Source organism: Drosophila erecta, unplaced genomic scaffold (genome assembly GCF_003286155.1).
Source record: "Drosophila erecta strain 14021-0224.00,06,07 unplaced genomic scaffold, DereRS2 tig00000000-arrow-pilon, whole genome shotgun sequence".
NCBI classification, from domain to species: Eukaryota; Metazoa; Arthropoda; class Insecta; order Diptera; family Drosophilidae; genus Drosophila; species Drosophila erecta.
The window spans coordinates 10250359-10266099 of NW_020825194.1; the positions used below are offsets into that span (position 1 = coordinate 10250359).

A 15741-nucleotide genomic window follows, 5' to 3' on the forward strand; every position below is an offset into this window, starting at 1 on the left:
TAAGACACTTGGCCAAGTTCTATTTCGTTTTTTTGGTTTTTTGGTTTTTGTTTCGGATGAGAGTTGGGTGGGGGTATGAATGCTATAGAGCGTGCGGAGGTTACAGTGGGGCTACTTGGATGAATATCGGGTGAGACACAGCGGGTGGAGAATGCGAAGAGCTAGAGCGGTTAATGATGCTACATTGATGTTGGCGTTGGATGGGGTCTAGTCACCGGGTTAATATGCAAGGGGTTAATTCGCTTGTTCGGTTAGTTAAGAGCAACCATAACCTTGACTGAACTACAGGTTATTCTGGAACGCAAGGGTAAATAGATGATACAGGATAAATATCATAATGTTTATATAATATTTAAAATGTTTATACATATATTTCTTCCACATAATGAGTAGTTATTATGGCTACGCACTTTGGCTAATAAAACGCATTATCGGATTTGAGGTTAAGTGTACCCCGGGTCATAATTAAATAAATGCCTATATGTTCGAGCTCAAATGTTTGCCTCTGCTTGCCAACAATGCGCCGCTCAAGTCAAATTAGTTGCGCCAACTGCCGCTGCCAATTGCCACAAATAATTGAGTCTGCCCCGGGGAAAGGAGAAAGGGGAAGGGTAACTAAAAGCCCGTGTGCCAAACATAATGCACTTAGTCTGGGCATAAATTATGGCACCCACACACACACACACACACTTGACTGTGTTTACAGCTCTCGAAGCGATTTCCCGCACTTCCCTCATTGGGTAGGCGAAACATCTCGGGCCTGATAAAATTGTTAACAAACTGCCACGTTAAATTACACAAAACAGAGGCACTCATTCACTCACACACACACGCACACAGACTCGCAGCAATCTCACACAAAGGCACAATGGGCTTCCCTTACGCACTTTTTCATTGCATACCTGCAGGGGCAATTTCGCAGGGCGAAAAAAGAGCGGAAATGACTGGGTAACTGGGGGGCTAAAGTGGAGGCTTGGGTGGGGGAGCTCCCGACTGCCTTGACATTTTGAGTGGCGCTCGGGGCAATGTTAAACGCTTGACATTGTTCCACGACTTCTCTCTGTGCCGCGCTGGCATCAATCAAATATGACACGCATTAAAATATCGCTCGATTCCTGCCGCTGCCACATGGTCCCTGCTACCAAAACGATGCCCCATATCCTGCCCGAGTGTACCCACCTCATGTGGAGCCACCATGTGGAAATTGACAGGCTTCAGCCTGCCACCTGGCTACGGATTTTACCTGGGCATCTGCAGAGCCCCAGTTATGGGTGCGCTGTAATTTGACGGATGAAAAATACCTGCCATGGTCCTCTATGGGCCTTATTATACACTCCTTTTTGCAGTACACTCCTTTTTAAGTACACTTGTGCACCAATTTGCGAGCCTAATTGAGTGCTACCAGGGAGATTTTACCTTTTGGCGAGAAAAATGGAAATGAGAATCTAAGTAAGTACTCCCAAAACTCCCAGTACTCCCATTTGAAAGTAGTATTTAACTTAACATTTTTTCACCACTGTCACATATTCCGCGCAATCTGATAGGGTATTTGAAGGCCCACCTTGATCATTTAGCATACTTTCCTCTCCTTAGTTAAATGAGTAGACCAAGGACTTTCAGGCCAGACATGCGTAGACTATAAGAACCCGCTTTGTATATATATTGTGCAATTTGCGAGGAAATTGCCACGTTTAGCGTAATTTTTGCTACTTATTGCCTCTTTGACTAGGATGCCAGCAGTGAAAAAAGGGAGAGTTTCATAGCCTTTGGCCATATTGCTACTACTACTGCCAGCCAGAGTTCCATTTTCTTATTTTTTCCTGTCGTTTCGCCCCTTTTACGCTTTGGGTAATTTCACAATGAGCCCTCCAGGCTGCTGGCTTGTTTGGCCTTTTCATTAAAGGTTAACTCGCAAAGTGTCAACTTTTGATGAAGGGGAACGAAAGTGTTTCGGCCTTTTATGAATGACAAAGTGTGTTTAATGCCCAATTGAAATGGTTGAAATGGGTATGGTTGAGGCAGTTGATATGGCCACAAAATGATCGGATCGCCGAGCTTTCCCTGCATCAATCAACATTTAAGGCCCTATAAACTGACTGCGTTTTGTAGCAATTGTCTGCTTGATCCCATCTTTCGACAACCCATTATGTTCGTGCACAAGTTTATTATGCCATACGGAGTTTATGACTCATGCGGAATCAATTTCATCTCGGTATTCGCTTGATTATTACTACATATATGCATGTATCATACTGTCTTCCCACTTGAAAGGTCATCGGAGCTTGTCCAAGTCGTAAGAGAAAAATTCATACAGTCATTTGCAATTTGGCTGCCAAAGACTTGAGTGCCAAATGAACGAAAATGGCAACTGACAGAAAGTTTGCTGCTGCCAGATGGATTTCGATATAGATATATCGTACTTATGCTCATCGTTATGTGTTTGCGAGCTGAACAAATTCATAAAAACCAACCGACGAGGGCAAGGCAAGCAAAATAACTGTCGCAATAAAATAATTTATTGAAGTTTTGCAATGCCAGCGACAAATGCAATAAACTGCGAACTCTGTCTTGGCTCCCATGACGTATGCGTTATAAATTCATTTTCAATAGCTCCTCTGCAGAAGCGATCCGGTTGGGAATTGCGCTTGGGATGCTGCTCCTGCTCCTGCTGCTCCTACTTTATTGGCAACTCTTGACACACATCGCGGTGCGAGAAAAACGCGCCAGACCAAGACAAACAGCGGGCGAGGCGGCAGTTAGTTAGGGAGCCTGCCAAGTGTCCCAGGACATAGGATGCAGGATGCAGGATGTAGGATGGCGAAGTCGAAGCTGGGATAAAGTGATGTATGAGTTTAACGCCCTCACGTCCTCGCAGACAGTAACACAGCAGCTGAAATTGCGACAGGAGCCAGGGCGAAAATATTAAGCGAGCAAATATGTTGCCACGATATTGACAGCATGAATCGAGGGGCGAAGAAAAGGGCGATGGGTTGGCCGATGAGCAACTTTGGCCCGGGATTTTGGCAATGACAGTTACTACACAAGACCCAAGTGTAGACAACATCGCAACTTTTTGGCAACGTATTTTGTTATTCCTGCCAGCCAAGCCGAGCCAAGCCCGGCCAAATGACTTTGTTTATGTGTTTCATGTACATCAGCCGGTAATCAGCCCGGCACAAATTACACGACGGGCTAATAACTTTTGACATGTGATTTCGCAAGTGGCGTTAAGGCCACGCCGTCTGTTTTGGTTTGCTCATTAGGCCTGGTCGGAACAACACTCGCTCCCTGGCTGTCAATTTTTTCCGCAAACTTGGCCAGCCACTCGACTTGCGGCCTGCTAATTGATGACGTCTGTCCACGGGAAAATAATAAATCAGATTGGATGCAGTAAGAGTATGAGTATGGGGCATGTGGGACTATGTGTGAAGCGCTTCTGCACAATAATTATATACGAAAAATAAGCTTTTACGAATCATAAGCTATCTATCTTATGATTTTTTATTTCCTTGAATTTATATCAATATACCAATTGGGAAATCCTGCAGAGCATTCAGAGTCGAACACAACCCATGCGAAATTATTCGCATCTGCGCCTGGCTAAATCCGTTTAATGAGCAAACACAACGCACGCAAAATTACAAAAGAAGCTCAGGAGTTGAAGGCGGGGAGCCACGAGGATAGGCAGGATTCCTTTCCGCTGCTGGTCAGCCAGAATCTCGTGTTTACACAAGACTTCGAGAGCCACATGCAAACACCAATTAGAGTGACCACAGGGCAAACAAAGGGCATCAATTAGGGGGCAGGGCGAAACCGAGACCTCAGCCTCAGCCTCTTTAAGTTGGCCCATTCCTGGGTCAGTCAACCATTTAGAGGGCCATCAATGGCGAATTGTAAATCGCAAAATCTATTTGCAAGTCACAATTGTCGTGCGATGGATGGCTGGCTGGATTGGGGAAGTCAGATCCGTTTCCGTTTCAGCCGCAATCAGCCGAAAGAAATCAACTGGAGCGTTGTGATCCACGGCTGCTGTCTGATGCCGGCGAGCACTTAAGGGTTAATTCCATAAATTGTACATCAAAGCAGCCAGTTGGGGGTCAGGGGTCAAAGGGGAGCGGCGGTGGCAGGCATTTGCCCTGCAGTTGACAATTTTTGAAAGTCAGTGATTTGTAAATAATCCTTTTATAAGCACAATGGCTGCTCGTTAACGGCAAATGAGTTTTGACATGGCCAGTGGACATTGGGCCCCCTGTTTAACCCCCAACTGCCGGCAATCAAGATACACTCACTCTCTAACACACACACACGCCCTCGCCTATCGCTGTGTGACAATCTGGGAACGAGGCTCTGAATAATGCCTGGCCATTAACACAGCCATCATCGTTATCATCATCATCGCCACAGTCGTGGCTCGTCATCATCATCGTCCCCGTCCTCGGCCTCGTCCTTGTCCTTATCCTTGCCCTTTGAACCCCCGCCGACATAAGCTCTTCTTGGCCGCCACTTTCAGCCAACACCATTCTGGTTGTAGTTCGCTGTTTTGGCTGTTGGCTGTTGGTTTTTCCGTGTTAATATCCCGCATACATGCAAAGTTGTGAGCCAGGCGGAGGTTTTCCATTAAGGAAAATGCTATTTTGTACTTACATCCTTACATGAGCTGGCAACAAACTCGAGACTCGAGACCCGAGACCAAAACTATGTTAAGTTGTTAAAAAGCACAAAACTTGCGCTGAACTCTTCCTGCAGGAATTCATTAGCCAGGCGCATGTATCGACATACACGGAACAAAAAGTATAGCAAGATGTGATCGACATGAAATACATCAATATAAATGGTTGCACCACGCATCAGTAGCAATTCGTAGGATAATTTCATATATGAACGGATACATCAATATCGATGTTGGAAAGTACTTCTTCTAATTTTGAACGAATTAAGCAAATATAGATTATATATAAAATTGTACACAAATGAATTACTTTTTCCATGTGCACGTTGTCCCAAAATGTGAGGGCCATATTGAGGTACGCCGTCTGCATGGCGTTGCCTAAAAGTATTTTCTAATTAAATACTCATGTTTTACAATATGACGCTGACATTCTGCGGAAATGCCTTTTAATTTTCACATTTGAGATGCTCGCACACCAGCACACACGACACACACACCCTTTAACCATTCGCAGCCCTTTTCCTTTTCCTTTTCCTTTTCCGGACTCAACTCATTTCGCCTGGCATCCATTCCATTCCATCCAAAACGTGGCACATTTAAGTTTAATTTGCCAGAAATGAGTTTTAGTTTTACACGCGACACACGGCGCACAAATTTCATCTTCAGATGGCTGCCCTTTTGCCTCTTTCTGCTTTCTGCTGTATCATTTCCGCTGGGGGTGGGGCTTTTCCACACATTCCCACTCCTGCTCTTCAGCTTGCACATACATTAGCAGCAAATAATTTAATTTCTCATTTGTAAGTGATGGAAAAATCATTTCAAACATAAAAAGCAAGCTGGAGTGCGTGGAAGTTGTCAAAGGGTTGACGTCGTTCGCATGCGAAAAAAGGCAAAAATTACGCATACGCCGCGTTTCCCATGAAAGCGTACAAGTCAGACAGCTGCAGGGCAAAATACTAAGTAGGAGGAGGAGGAGGAGGAGGAGGAGGAGTCAAACAAACGACTGGCATTACGTTTCAATTTCCATTCTCATTTCATTTCCATTTTCCCAGCCATTTAATTTTAATTCATTTGCATTGTCTCTGCAGCGCGGGTTCGCGTTCGCTCGTGTTCGTGTTCCTTTGCGCATCAAATGGAATGAAATCAGCCATAATTAGCATTATATTTCATACTTAATATAATTTAAGTTGGCAAAATGCACGGCACTTCCGCCCCCTCATCAGCTGCCGCTGAGTGACAGCCATGCAATGCCCACCAGGACAATGCCAGTCCAATGCGAGTCCTTGCACTTGCACTTTGTGGGCTGGATGTGAAGTGAATTGAGGCGGGAGTTGCGCTCTTCCATTTGACATATGTGCACGCAAAGTGCAGCGTTTGATTGCTGCGCCCTGCCCCGCCGAGTGCCTCCTCTTTATTTCTATGGATTCCCCTCGGTTGCAGCCATTTGCACCCCCCTTCCCATCGCCCTCCCCCTGCGGATACGCACGTGCCCCCAGGCCGCTTGTCTTTGGCAATTTATGCGCTCGCCTGACGCAATTATGCGAAATTTTCGCACACAGCAGGACCTGATCCCTTCCACGCCCTCCCAATGGGAGTGGGCGTGGCTAAACGCTTGTTGCGTGGGCGGGGCATTTTAAGTTTTCCTGGGGTTTTTGGCTTGGCTTCGGTTTTGGCCTGGTTTCAGCTTGGTTTGGGGTTTGGCTTGCAGCGCGTAATTTAATTACTTTTTTGCGGCATTTATACACAATGAGGGGGCGGCTCAACGATGGACAATCATTTGTTGTTGTGCCTGCGCTGCTCTGGCAATTTAAATTTTCGGACAGACTGACAAATGCTTGAGGTCATATTATAGGAAAATTAATGTTGTTTTAATTGTAAATGAGTTTGCAAATGGACAGCGTATCTAGGGGGATTTGCCATTGAAGTGAGATTAGAGCGTTGTTACTTCTCATTACGTCTAGACTGCAAACGATTCATAAATTAAAGAGAAGTGAAAGTAGAAGGGCACTTTGGTGCTGGTGATTATAACTAAAGCGCCATTAAATCGATTCAAATATTTTGAGTATTTATTTTGAGTTTCCTATCTTGAATTTTGGTTTCAGGTGCCTGAAAGGCCTAACTAATTAAACAAGACTTCTGTGACTTGTCTGTCCATGATTGATTTCATTTCGTTGGAGGACAAACATTAGTCATAGGATTGTCAGCTCCACAGAGAACACAACAAATTGGCATTAAATGCACAATCAAACAGGGAGGAAAACTCGAAAAAAGTGACAGCCACGCCAAAGTACATAGACTAATCTGCCACAGGAGGAAAAGAAATAAGCTGGGAAATACGGAAAATGGGGGAAAACAATCCGCTCACATGTGCGATGGTATGAATATGTGTAGGCGTTGCTCTGCGAATGAGTAAAAGCCAAAGCAACTGACGACATGGGAAAGTGCCAAAATGACTAACGCACGTATGAGGAGTTTCAGGGGGGTGGTAAAAACGGGTGCCATGTAGGCCTTGAAAGGCCGTGTAGAGTGGGCGGTGGTGAGGTGGCAACATGACTGGCAGGGCAGACAGACAGAGACGGACGGCGACAGACGGAGACGGAGCGACTGACAGATTGAGTTTCATTTTGGGTGGAACACACGAAACCAAAGTCAAGCGAGGATAGCACCCAAATATTTTGCCAAATTACATTTCAACAGCCTTTTGCCGTTACAGTTTCTCCCAGCTTACGAGTGGGCTCCCTTTTCACAATACTCTTTCGAAGGGGTAGTCTGCAAGTGTGGGTTCCTGTGCAAGGTTCCGATACCAAACTGGGTTCCAACATTTTTGCGACCGAAGTATTTTTCGTATCAAACTATTGCTGGGATCCCTCAAGATCCTTTTGGTTCTTAATATTAGCAGGAAAGTGTATATGACCCTTTGCCTTCGGACTCGCAACATTTCAGCACTATTATTTTGTCTTTTTTGCTGCCTGCTTTTTGTGCCCGGCTTGGTCAGTAGAGAAAAATTTCCACATTTGGCACATCAATGTCAAATTGAGGCATTGGTCGGACAGCAGACACGGCCGAGTTGGGGGACGGGGAAATGGCCAAGAGAAAGCCAGGAAATTGCCAGAAGTGCGTGTGTGTGTGTGTGCTGGACATAAAATGAAATGAACAAAAAAGATTTCTATCTCGAGTGTGGCCACTCGAATGGTCAAAGTTGCTTAATATGACAGCTGCTCCGGCGGCCGAGAAACAAATGAGCGTGCGTAATAAATGTGGCCATGTCCGTGGATGAGGGTGCAAAGTTCAGGGGAAGAAAGTGCAATGGATTCGTTAAGGCGCCAAGCTCTTTGTCCTTTCACCCCCCACCCAAAATGGCCGATGGCCGATGCTAATCCATGGCATCAAGAATGGAATGCTTAAAACAATTTACTTTGATGCGGTCGCCGGTCGCCGGCCGCCAGTCGCATCGCAATCCAATTGACTTCATTTGTCCGAGTAAAAAGCAGAAGACAAAATGGATTAAGTTCCGCCTTCGGCCATTGCCCATTGTTCCGGGAGAATCCGTTTAGACATTGTATAAGTGTAACGATTGTGCGGCACCCCCGAGTCATATTTGCAGTTGCTAACCGCCCACAACAATGGGCCCATCGTTTTGATGAATTTATACGCCCACACCCAACCAGCCAGCCAAATGATCCTCCTCGGCTTCATGGTTTCTGGCCAGGCGGCATATGAATTGATTTGCTGTCAGATGCGGCCAATGCATGCACGACTTGCCTTCGCCGGGATTCCTCATTATGCCGCACATATGGCCATGTTGCCACAGCCCCTTCCCCAGTCTCGTTCCACGAATTCATCCACTTGGTATGCGCAGGCATGTGGCAAGACTTTACATGAGTTGTGGCTCAGGGCGGCTCAGCTCATCCCATTCCATATCAACCCCACGAAAACCTGATTCCTTGCCGTTCAACTGACAGTAATATTTGCCCAAATTTACGCGTTTCCTTTGCCCGCAATCAATTTGCATTGTTTGCTGTGCACCCCCAGAAAATTTATACCACAACAACGAAACAAAAAGTTTGTAGAATCCAAATGTGTTCAGCTATGGCAATAAAAACTTTAAAAATATGCCAGGTATTTTATGTGACTTAAAAGAAGATCAAAGAAAATAATATATATTTTTCAAAAATATTCTAGAATGCTGCACAAATTTGAGGAATTTCTCTAGTTTCTTTGCAGCTGGGCTTAATTTCTAATGTCAGCATAATTTCATTATCATTAGCCAAAGAAAGCGAAAAACTTTTGCCGCCAAACAAGCTGTCAACATTTTAATAGAACCCAAAAAGGAAAAGGAATAGGAAAAGCGAAGCAGAAAAACGCTTTGGCAAAATATTTGTTTAAAATTAAAAAGGCAAATGGACTTGAGCAGACTCCGAGCCCCGGGCCAATAAAACTTTCTTCATCAAGTCGCTGGAAGTGGAGGTAGAAAAGTGGCAGTGGCAGTGGCAGTTGCTGAGACTGAGGCTGTGGCACGAGAGCAGAATCAGCACTGGCTGGCCTAAAACTATGCTTAATTTTTTATCAGCTGCAAGTCACGGCGACCCAAAGACCAACTTTGCCCTGGCATTGGGCCAAAAGTGGGCGTGACATCGCAGATTGTGTGCGGCGTTGAAAGCCGCGGAAAATGAGAAAAGAAAATGGCAACGTTTGGCCTACAACAATTTCCTTTTTTCTCATTCTGCTCTTTTTTTTTTTGTTTTTTTTTTTTGCGAAACAAAAGCGCGTACATTGAACTTTTGAGTGGGTAACACAGGGGCCGAGGTAGGTGATGTGTAGGTTCAAGTTGGGTGTGCCCAAGTGGGCGTTCTCAGTCCCAGTATGCGTCAACGTAAATAGTTTGTGCTCTCGTTCTCGGGCAGCAGGAGCAGGAGGAGCAGGAGGAGCAGGAGCAGCAAATGGCAAACAGAAAGACAGCAGGCAGTTGGCTGTTGCCTGTTGGCACTTTGGCAGTGCAAAAGTGGAAGCGGCAGCGGCAGCGGCACAAGCCAGAAGGCAGAAACAGTCGGCAGTCAACAGACAGACAACAGACAAGTGCACCCTTCTTCCTAATGAAGCCAGCCAAAAACACAGGCCCAGACACAATGTCTGCCCGTGTTTTTGTGCCGAAAAGTGCATACATGCTGTTCTCCGTCGGCCTTATCACACTGCGAGAAACGAACTCCCGAAATCATTGCAAAATATATATATTCACAAAGGGATGATACAATGAAAACAAGAAAACCATCAAGAAAATGTATCTCAATCAGTGCAAATGTGCCATATAATAAAAGGAATTTCACCTATTTATTTGTTAATAAAGATCCCTTAAAAATTCGAATTTTTTAGTTGTGTGTATATATTACAAAATTTGATCTGAGTTCAACATAGTACTCTTAGTAAGTGCTTAATAGACGACACAACGTTGCATAGCAGACCAGCTTTTCTCGCAGTGCACTGTCTGCACCCAGGAATCGCAATCTGCCCGCCATCTGTGAGGCGTACACACTTGTCAGTTGGGCCCAGGGCAACCCGTTAGACACTGTTGACAGCCGGCGCACAAGGTGCAAGAGGAGCTGCCCACGGATGGGTGGCGGCAGGGGAGTCCTGATGGGCGGGACACGCCCCTTCGCATACCTTGCCACACAAACGAGCGAACGGTGCAAACGTCGACGGCCGCTTGACAACTATCTGTCCGTCCGTTTGCTTGCCGCCCGTTTGGCTTTTAGTGCACTTGCCAATTGGCTGACCTAGAAAGTGGCGTACATACAACAAACAAAGGGGGCGATGGATACTCCAACCCCCTTCCAATCACCTCGCCGCTCGCCACCCATGAGTCATTGTCTGCTTTTAGTGCACTTTTGCACGCTTTTTGCACTGCCGTATTTATGGCTTTGGCTTTTTGCGAGCTGTAAATCTGTTAAGCCCTTGAGTGGCTCGTTTTTGCTGTGTGCGCTGGGAAATTAATAAAATTTTATGGAGCCACGACTAGCATTTATTATGCTAATTTCCCAGTCTCCAAGCCCATAACCCTCCCCCTCCGCCTCCGCCTCCCCCACCCAATAACCCCACCACTCTGCTGCATAAGTATCGAAATGATTATGGCTTATCAAAGCCATTGGCGCTCTGGCAATTGCAATTTCATTTTATGTCCGTGTGTCCATGAGCAGGGCATTAAAAATGCAAAAGTGATTATCTCTAATGGCAACGTATGCGACACGCTTTGGTGGTGGACGCTGTGCCACAGAATTCTGATTGAACTGATGGGTTATTCCGTTTCGCTGAAGTGGTCAGGTTAGGTGATAAACACTGTTTAGAAAAGAATTTGATGGCCGAACAAAGCCGACAATAAACATTCCATTCAAATGAGCCACCGAAATGGCATCAATGTCATATCAATCAAACACTCGCACTCATACCAATGATCTAAATGCTTTTAGCCGCAGACAGTGGGATTCAAATAGGAGCGTCAGTGCGAGTCCGCACAATGAAAATTAATATAGCATACTTAACAGCGCGCGACAATGCACCTAGTTTGCGGCTGATTGATACCCTGTAGGAGGGTATATAAACAGCTAGCTACGCGAGAGCGAAATCAAATTTGCATATATAGTAAGATGTATCTCATATTTCTACGCATTTAAATATAGGAGGGTATATAAACAGCTAGCTACGCGAGAATCAAATTTGCATACGCATTTAAATATGTTGTTCAGATCCGAATTTGTTGCAAAATCAGTTTATTCACACAGGGTAACCCTTTTGATAATAGACCCTCGTGCTGCCTGCCACTTGTCATTTGGCTGCTCTTCATCGGCAGATTGACACTTTCCATCAAAGCGACAGCTGAGGCAGCAACACTGGCCGCAACAGTTGCACATTTGATTCGGTTTTGTTTGTTCGCCGGATCGAGCCTGCCACTCCCCAGATTTTCCCACAAGCACAAACACACACCACTCACATGCACAAATTTTTTGCAACCAGCTCTGGGTGGCAGTGAAAATTTACCACAAAGCAGACAAGCTCACATGCACATACTACACATACTATACACAGCAATCCAGTCGCGTCGCATTTCTGGCCTTTGTTGTTGTTTATCAACGTTGACAAATCTTTATGTCGCCTGCAATCTTTTTTTCCCATTTTTTGTTTGGCTTTGTCGCCGTCGGTTTGTGTTTGTTTATGCCCGGCACTCTCGCTATTTTTCATTAGAGCTCTCGCATGCGGTTAGAATCCAAATGGTCGGGGGGTGGAAAGCGGATTTGGATTTAATTTATTTAAATGCTTATCACGAAAAGGCTTAAATGTTGTTTTGCCTGTTGCGGCGGCGACGCTTGAAAGCGGCTTATGAAAAAATGAATTTCGCCGCGGAGTAGTGGTAGTAATCAACCCCAAGTGGTGAAAACCCCACCTTCGCAGGACTCGCTGCTATGTGTATATGGCTTAATTAAGAGAAGGGAAAATGGAGCCTTGTCTTGAAGGCAGGAGACAATGGCCACAAATCGAGCCAGATGGACAGGGAGCAAGACAACCCCAACCGCAACAAGGGTAAATCCCACCCAACTGTGACCCTGCCAACGCAGGCTTCAAAAACTGTTACGTTCAATTAATTATTCAAGTGAAAATTCTCATATCCTGCTCTACATGCGAAATAAGTTCGACAATCGACAGCTGTTGTTGACCTTACCCCCAAAATGGTCCGCAATTTATGGTTGCAAATTGTTTTGCACCCGAAAAAGGTTACGCTTACCACCGGCAGTTCTGCAATTCTGTGGGGCAACGGGGCGTATGAGCAACATATTCCGTTGGTGAAAAGTCAAAGGCAAGCGAAGGCATCCAAAGGTCCAACTGTTACGGCCACCGACTGCTTTGCATGCCAAACAACAAGGCGAAAGGATCTTCCTCCTCTTCCGGGGTTACAAAAGGTCCCTCCCTCAGATGTTGTTGATGATGATGATTGTAATCCGGTTTGTAAGTTATGTGCTGCTTAATTGAGTTCACATGCACATGACCTGAATTCTTGATTGCCCAAGGAGCCAGGATTCTCCTCGAAAAACCAAAGGCAAATCCTCCCCACAATTCCAATGTGTGTGTGGGTGGGTTTTGGGTGTGTGCGGGTCGCGTCAGGTGCTCTGACTGCTGATGAGGCCACAGCACGTGTTGCCCTCCTTCCAGAGGTCCTGGGATGCTCCACAGATAGGAGACGTTTAACCTGCAAGTTGATTTCACTTATCCCTTTGCAGCCCTCCTCTTATTACGTAATTCCGTAGTTTACTTTGTCGGCTCTGCCACCTCCTCTTTAAGTGGCAGGAAAAACAATCTCTTAATTTTCGTAAATCTGCACATCATAATTTATTTTAATTGCCTCTAAGACCCCGGTGAAGTTTCCCATTATTTCCCCGACACACTATCCTTCAGTCTGGGCTGCCGGTAAAAAATGACCCAGACTTTGTTTGGATTTGAGAAAATGTGGGGAAATTGCCAAAGAAAAGCAATTTATGATAGCCACATGGATTGTTTATGATGTCTGGGTCGGCTGTGGAAATTTACGTGAGCCAAGCCCAAAACCTGAAAAAAAATAACAGAGAACAAAAAAAAAAAAAAAAAAAATGAAAACAAGACACAAAATCTTGCAATCTGAAAAACTTTTGCGAGGGAAATAACGTTACGGAGCTCGGTAGATAAATGAAACTAATTTAGTGAGCAGCTCATCTGGGGAGCCGAGAAACAATCTAAGCAGCCAGGGCAAAGGGCTTAAAATCATTTGCCCGCAAATATCCAAAGGGCTCAGACCAAAAAATTGTGTACCCAAAAATATGTAAATATGTGCACCTGGCGCCCTCCTTCTCCACCTAAGCACAAATATACTACAACTTTCTTTGGGGAGCGGGCGAAGGGAGGTGATGTTGGGTTTTGCGGTAAGTTTTTCGGCTGCTGGAGAGCTTTTCCCGCTCCTCTTCTGGGGCTCCCGGAAAAACTGTTGCTATTTTGGCAGGCAACTTTTCCATGGAGCGCTGAAGCCCGGCAACAGCATTTGACAAATGCCGGCAAGACAGAAAGGACATCCAGGACACCCAGGACATTCAGGATGTGTGTGGGATGGTTCGCCCTCTAACGCCAAAGGTGGTTGTTGTGGCTGCGTTGCGATGCCCTGGAGGCTTTTGCACGAGGCTTTTAATAGTTTGATGTATGAGTGGCTCATACTTCTTCACTTCCCTTCCCCTCCCCATCGCTCAAGGCGCAGCCACACATATGCAAATTTTTCCGAAAGGGTTCGGCAACCACTTCCCCTCTTCCTTTGCGTCTCACTGTGTGTGTGTGGAAATTAACACAAATGTATTTAGTTTGAGCCCAAATATTTCATGGCTCGGTTTGGGGACTTAAAGGTGCCCTAATGGTTGTTCGTGAGTAATGACTTTCCGTGGTTGGGGCCAAAGTTTTAAGCTAATTTTAATTTCAAGCTGAACAAAATGTACGCAGTCATTTCGTGTTTCAGTTTTTAAATTACTCGGAAATTAATGCTACACATTTTTGGTGCAAGAAGCGTTTAAATGAGCTGAATCTGGGTGGAAGTGTTTAATCGGAAGACATCTGGCTGTTGTCGCTGACAAATAATGAAGACAAGTTCAAAGCAAACATAAATAAAATTGTTAACATTCTCTCGCCGGCGCCGCCCACGCCCCCTTTTCGCCATCATCACGCACACGCCCCAACAATTGAATTTGCTTCATGGAGTACGAGAACACGAAATTTCTATACATAAGTATATTCTAAAAAAGAAATAAATACATATAACAAAAAGCGGAGAGAACGGGGGAAGACAAAAACTTTTTCCTTTTCGCTGGCTGGCAAATGAAATGCGCTCGTTTGATGTGAGCACGAGTTGTTCTGAATTCCTCGAAAAAACCCCCAGATCCATCTATGTTGCTTTTCAGTTGAGTTCAGTTCGGTTTTTGTGTTCCCCATTTCATTCTATATATTTTTTGTATTTCGCCTTTTTTTTTGTTTTGGGTTTTGTACTGCTGCTTTGGCTTTGGCTGCTTTCACTTTGGGCGTCGCCTTGTGCAATTGTTTGAATACTTTTGCAGCGCATTAAATTAGTTTCGTTTGAGTTAACGTGCCGAGACGAGATCCAGACTGAGACTCAGCCTCTGACTCAGACTCGGGATGGCATCAGACTCCCGGCTCAGACTCAGATCCAGACAAACTTATAATCATGTCAGTCAAAGGCACGGCAAGGAATTTGCTGTATGTGCTCCTCCTTTTCTCCCAACCCCAAAAACTCGCTGCTGCTGTCAAAAAGTTTATGCAGACGGATCAAAAAGGCCAGGACCCCTGCGAGTGCCGCAAGAAATTAACCAGCTAAATAAATAAATCAAATAACAATAATGGGTAGCTGCAAATGTTGCCCAACAGCAGGGGTCGCAGTTGATTGCCTTTAAAGGCATATGAATATATAAACTGGCATTTCAATGAGTACGTTGAATGAAACGAATGTAGATTAAAGTGCTAAGCCCCCGAGTAAATCCAATTTTAACCATTTCCACGAGGAAACATTTAAGCGAGCGATTGACTTTAATGCAAACGTTGCTCCACTTGGGCAATAAAAGTGTCGAACAAAGTCAAAAATACGTTCATAACTCGCGGAACTGCTGCTCCTGGCCAGCCTTTATGATCCCCCTGATCCTTTCTGCCAACCTTCAGCTCAGCTAATGCCTTAATGCGCAGCAACAATAAATGTCCAATGCTCAATGAAGCTGAAAGTTGAAAAGCTGAAGCTGAAAAGCTGTGAGCTGCGAGTTGCGAGCTGAGGGAGGAGTGCCAGACGTTGGCTCCTTGGAAAAGTGCAACTATTTGGCTGCCACAGCTTCCTGGCATTGTTGCAAGGATTTTCCTCGAAGCCATTGAGCTGGTAATTGAAAAGCGAACGGCAGCAATAGCAGCCAATGAAAGGCCGAATAAAAGCTGTTGACATACAAGCCGGGGCCAGGATCTTGTCTGCCGTTGCGAACGGCGAACGGGATTATAAACTTGTCGGATTGGAAAAGTCT

At 45.3% G+C, this 15741-nt stretch overlaps 1 protein-coding gene across 3 annotated transcripts in view; it reads right to left on the bottom strand.

The window, feature by feature from the left end:
- LOC6555283 (sterile alpha motif domain-containing protein 5) overlaps positions 1-15741 on the bottom strand; it is a 158721-nt gene that overhangs the window by 22857 nt on the left and 120123 nt on the right. The window lies entirely within an intron of this gene.